Below are 6,000 nucleotides of genomic sequence, written 5' to 3' on the forward strand. Positions count from 1 at the left end.
ATGAAACAATATAGGCAATGGACGAAATGAGTTCTGGAACAGAACCAATAATTTGAAGCCTATTTTCAATGGGATTAAACAGACTTTGCAATGAATATTTCACACCAAAGTGTGCTGCTGTGAATGAAGAATCAATTTACAGACTTAACTCACTTTCAAAAAAAAAAATGGACAAAATGAGTTTTGCAATTGGTCGCCTCAATTATTGAATAAAGAATGGATAATATTGTTATCATTGATATCATTTTAGTTGTTTTCATTTAGTTTTTAATGGTACTTAACTGTCATTATTATAATACATATACACATCTATTTCAAACTGAACTATGAATTTAAATAACAAAACCAACAGTTTAGCTGGTGATGTAACATAAAGAAATGAGATACATCTTCTGTAAACACAAAAGGATCAGGCGAGCATAGGCCTAGGTTTATTCTTGCTTACAGGGGAGGGAGGATCTAAAGCACTACAAATATGCTTAGGTAATACCTGAACGGTCCCTAAGTAGCAAGAGAACATGAACAGCCTACCCTGTTGCAGAAGGCACTGCTCACCATTAGTAGGAAACAAGAGTTGCATAACATACCTTTTTTGCAGTACAAATTGATCCTACAATGAATAATGACAGAAATGAAGATCTTTTATATTTATTTCTTGCGTCTTTGTGTTGTTAATATTAATTTACCCAAGAATCCATTGCAGAAGAGGAAGATTAGTAAATTTTGATCTTCAATGTCCCATATATTTTTATTGTAGTAGAAAGGTTGCTTGCCTTTGCTGGTGAGAAGTAGTGTTTACAGTGCACTATGTCTTCTGGTATGGGCTATATCAAATTTGTTACTTTCATTGACCTGTCTCAGTATCATCCTTGGCTTTGACAATATGAAAGTGACAGAGGTATGAGTGATGCTAGTAATACCATTCCTTATGCAACCAGTCCCTGTTATGAATGGTGTGAAAATATCGCTCATAGGGTCGGTTGGTGCATGCATTTCAGTGGGCTTGGCAGACAGATATGTAATAGCAACTGCTGGCTCGGTGAGAAAGCAACGGGAAACTACCTCACTCCTCATTTCCCTAGTACGCCTCTTCAGTGACGCCTAGGCTATTTATGACAGCTGTTGGCAGAGCTGCAGAGGATCAAACCAGCCTTCGGGCTGAATACCCTACATACATACAGAAAGGTTGCTGTCTCGATACTTTATGGTATTGACTGTCCCCGAACGGGCGAAAGTTTTGCCATGTTGCCAGTATGTTAGTAAAAAATAAATGTTGGGAAAAAATCATCAATCATTAACATTTAGCGCATTTAGTGCAGTCGCGCAGTTGGAAGATTGTATGTCAATCGTTTACATAGTATTTTCTTAAATAAGTTCAAAGATCAAAATTTATTCAACATTTCCCTTAATAAATGTTTCGCATCCGGGAGATAGTAGGTTCGAATCCCACTATCGGCAGCCCTGAAGATGGTTTTCCGTGGTTTCCCATTTTCACACCAGGCAAATGCTGGGGCTGTACCTTAATTAAGGCCACGGCCACTTCCTTCCAACTCCTAGGCCTTTCCTATCCCATCGTCGCCATAAGACATATCTGTGTCGGTGCGACGTAAAGCCCCTAGCAAAAATAAATAAATAAATAAATAAATGTTTCCAGACCCTAAATGAATATAAATGAATATGTGATCCGATCTGTCCTCTTGTCTTCAGCAGAATTACGCTCTAAACACTTCGTGTATGAACAGTGTGTGATATCCATAATTAATTAAGAAACATTGCAAAAAGTAAATATATATATATATATATATATATTTTTTTTTTTTTTTTTTCAATTTGACTCGCATTATGCATTGGGTCTCTCACGTTGTCGTATCACCTACTTCGATACAGAACTTCAATCAACTTTTCAGCACACCGCGGGTTTAAAAATGGACTAGTCCCTTGGTTGACAAAGTCTCATAAATAACACCATCCGCTGGTCCTACTAGTAATCCTACTAAGTATACATCCTACTTTAAACCATAAATCTCCGTAGAATCCCTCAGATTCTAGCCAGATAGAAATTATGGAAGTAAAGAATTGTATCGAAGAGATCAAAGGGAAGTGCTTACAACACGTATTTGGTTACAACTACCATCAAACATATTTATAAAAGCGAGCTCATAAAAAGAAAGTAGAAATTTTCACCTGTTGCACTTCAGCTCAAAGACGGGAGCATTCAAATATTCTTCACGAACTTCATTTCACTACGCGAACCATACTGTATGGAAATGGCCTACAGGAATAACCTGTAAACCTGATTTTTTGATTAGTGAAGTGACGAACCATGGATATAATTTTTGAAAAGGTACAATATTTGAATGATCAAAAACAGTACGTTGTAATTCAAGTAACTTAGGGTAGTATAACACGGAGTAAGTTACTTCAGCAAAACATATACGTAACGCCTACTTCGAGCACGACAGGCTGAAATGTAATTCTTCACCGTTCATTAAGTGGGAACAGTCCTTTACAGGATTATGTACCGTAGTAAAATTCATAAAATGTATTATTTATTTCTATACAGCAATGTATTGGGAGGGACAGTAATATCTGCATTCATATCCATTTATTGTAAGAAAAACCATCGATTTCCAAAACAACAGTAGCATTCATCAAATTTAGCATGAAAGCACTAGATTTGTCTACAAATAATAATTATTATACAAATAATAATAATAATTATTATGTAATTATTAATTAATTAATTATCGATTATTTAATTATAATTCTTTAATCAGTTTACCGCGCAGGTTTGGTTTCTCCCACGGACTCAGCGAGGGATCCCACCTCTACCACCTCAAGGGCAGTTTCCTGGAGCGGAGATACAACTGGAAAGGAGGACCAGTACCTCGCCCAGGCGGCCTCACCTGCTATGTTGTACAGGGTCCTTGTTGAGGATAGGCAAGGAAGCGGCCGTGGCCTTAAGAAGTGGGAAAGCATGAAAAACCACTTCGAGGATGGCTGAGGTGGGAATCGAACCCCCTCTATTCAGTGGATCTTCGAGGCTGAGTGGACACCGTTCCAATCCGCATAACAAAACTTTTGAAATTTCGTGGCAGAGTCGGGAATCGAACCCCGGCCTCCGGGAATGGCAGCTAATCACACCAACCAATACACCCCAGAGGCGGACTACAAGAAATAATACCAACCCAAATAGTTATCACAGTGGAAATATCCATAAAAGTACTTACCTGAGTTAGGAGATGAGCGATCGTACATAATATAGCTTCTTCACTTTTCATGGGCTGTTGAGGTTGAAGCAAACACACTCAGTGTCCCTTTTTTTTTTTTTTTTTTTTTTTTTTTTTAAGTGGTATCGGGCTGAGTAGGCTAGCTCCGACCGTAGAGCGCTGGCCTTCTGAGCCCAACTTGGCAGGTTCGATAGTAGCCCAGTTCGGTGGAACTGCATTTGAAGGTGCTCAAATACGTCAGCCTCGTGTCGTTAGATTCACTTGCAGTAAAAGAATTACTGCGGGACAAAATTCCGGCACCCTGATCGAAAAGTATTTAGTGAGACAATATACTTTTTTTAGTGCATTTGAAGGCAACTGAAAATTGTGGCAGCTCTCACAATATCACCTTAATCCTGCCCTCATCGTCATCAGTGGGTGTTCTTTCTGTTGCTAATTTTTGTTTTACCCAGCGGCAGTCGCCCTCCCCCCTCCCCCCACACACACAAATACCCTTTGTGGAGAAAACATTACGTTTTTATTCCATTTTAACAGCCTGAAAGTAGCAATTATAGGAATTACATTTTTAAAGAGTTGCACAAACTCCGCTGTCTTATCCATTCCTTTAATTATTAATAACTAGTATGTACGCTACCCGCGACTTCGCCGTGTTTATTCATTCAAACGTTAGATGTTTTAAAACCATTTATTTAAAAAAAGTAAAAAAAAAACATTATAGGACTGTTTATTGATGATGATGATGATGATGATGATGATGCTTGTTGTTTAAAGGGGCCTAACATCTAGGTCATCGGCCCCTAATGGCACGAAATGTAATGACAAATTAAAAGTTCGAAATCATCCATTGACTAAAATAAAAATGCCATGAAGAATGAAGGGAGGGATATGGATTTAAAACAATCAGTGGATCCGACCCAAAAACTAACATAAAAATAGTATTTTTGACCAAGGGACCACTTCTAATTCACAATCCTGAATCGAGGAGGCTTATTGGCTAAAGGGGCCCAAAATCCAGGTCAACGGCCCCTCATAATAGTACTTATCGCTAGTAAAGTAGAACCACGGTATTTGAAATGTTGGGGTACTAATTAAAAGTAGCGTAGACTCACGGTATTCCACACATGATGGCACAACTCACAAGTATTGTACGTCGCACAGGTAACGCAGACCTATGGTGTTTCTCACATAACCGCGCCACTCGTAGGCGACGCAAACCGATGGTGTTCCTCACCTACGTGTACGAATCACGGACGCCGGTATTCCCGTGGTGTTCCTCATATAGTGAGTACTAATCACAGGCAACGCAGAGCAACGGTGTCGCTCATATAGTGGTACTAATCACAGGCAGCGCCCAGACCCGTGGTGTTTCTCACAATGATACTAATCACGGGTACTAGAAACCCACAGTGAACCACTCTCTGCTACTACTAACCACAAACCTCTGGTGTACCTAATATATTGGTACTACCTGCAAGTAAAGACGAGCCTTGGTGTTCACCGCGAGATGGTACTAATCAAAAGTCGTTTTATGCTAATAATACAATCATCCCTTGGTCGCCCCTTTTAGTCGCCTCTCACGACAGGCAGGGGATACCGTGGATGTATTTTTCATTTGCATCCCCCACCCACAGGGGATAGACAGAGAGAAAAAGAAAAGAAGGGAGCTGTCACTTTGAAAAATGAAGTAACGGACGAAGAAAGGCAAGGGCCACGAAGGGCGTGAAAATGAAAGACTCCCCAGACCTCGAATCCTCTAATACAGCCGGGGTCGGAAAAGAACAAGAGTTGACCAAGGGAGGTCGACCAGGATAGACGAAAGTGAGGACCCTGGCACAAGTAAGTGCAAGCAATGCCAGGACTCAGCTAAGGGCCCCGTGGTCGCCAAACCACACTCCCAAGTTGAGAGCCCCTTGGGCCCCTTTTAGTCGACTCTTATGACAGGCAGGGCACACGTGGGTTATTCTTCATCTGCGTCCCCCATCCACAGGGGGTGGACTATTTACTAACGCACATCGTTCTTACATAAACTACATGAGTACCGGTAACAGTTGTTTGTTGATGACGGTGATAGCTTCACTTCTTGAACAAGAATAGCTCCTTGACACAGCCCTACGTGATCGGTGAAATGCTGTGCGTACATACAGATAGGCTATGTTAAAATTTTCATATCTCTGCGTGCCGTAGATTTGGCTGGGCATCCCACACATACAGACAAACACTTCCAGATACGGATAACACGGACTGAACATAGTTCTTCGTGTCGGGGACAGAAAATGGTTTCGTATACCATGGAATTAAAATGGCATCTTGACTGACATATGCATTATTATTATTATTATTATTATTATTATTATTATTATTATTATTATTATTATTATTATTATTATTATTATTATTATTATTATTATTATTATTATTATTATTATTATCTTCTATATAATAACCGTCTTCTTTAGGAACCGTGAACTTGAAACTAGACCTACTTAATCCTTTACTCAGAAGATGTCACTACAGAAATCTGATGAAATTTTGTTATTTGAAGTTTCCTGAACTGACTGTATTTCTACTTGTTTTGTTAACCCAAATCAAATATAGTAGAGACAATACGCGACACTGAGCGAGATATCGAGGGACAGCTATTGGAACTCACTCTAGCGGGTAGACCTGAACAGTACTGATTCTCTCATAAGAGCACGTGTATTTTTGTGTGAAGTTTTTGGTGTTATTTATGCGTTTTCAGTGAGATGGCATAATTAAATAGTAGCGTGTG

General features: G+C 39.5%; 1 protein-coding gene across 1 annotated transcript in view; it reads right to left on the reverse strand.

The window, feature by feature from the left end:
• LOC136874303 (gastrula zinc finger protein XlCGF7.1) overlaps nt 1–2,871 on the reverse strand; it is a 47,806-nt gene extending 44,935 nt beyond the window's left edge. The window contains exon 1 of the mRNA XM_067147945.2: nt 2,783–2,871. The gene's annotated coding sequence lies outside the window, so the exon portion shown is untranslated. The remainder of the gene's footprint in view (nt 1–2,782) is intronic.
• Between the last annotated feature and the right edge of the window lie 3,129 nt (nt 2,872–6,000).

This window comes from Anabrus simplex, chromosome 5 (assembly GCF_040414725.1).
Source record: "Anabrus simplex isolate iqAnaSimp1 chromosome 5, ASM4041472v1, whole genome shotgun sequence".
Classification (NCBI taxonomy): Eukaryota; Metazoa; Arthropoda; class Insecta; order Orthoptera; family Tettigoniidae; genus Anabrus; species Anabrus simplex.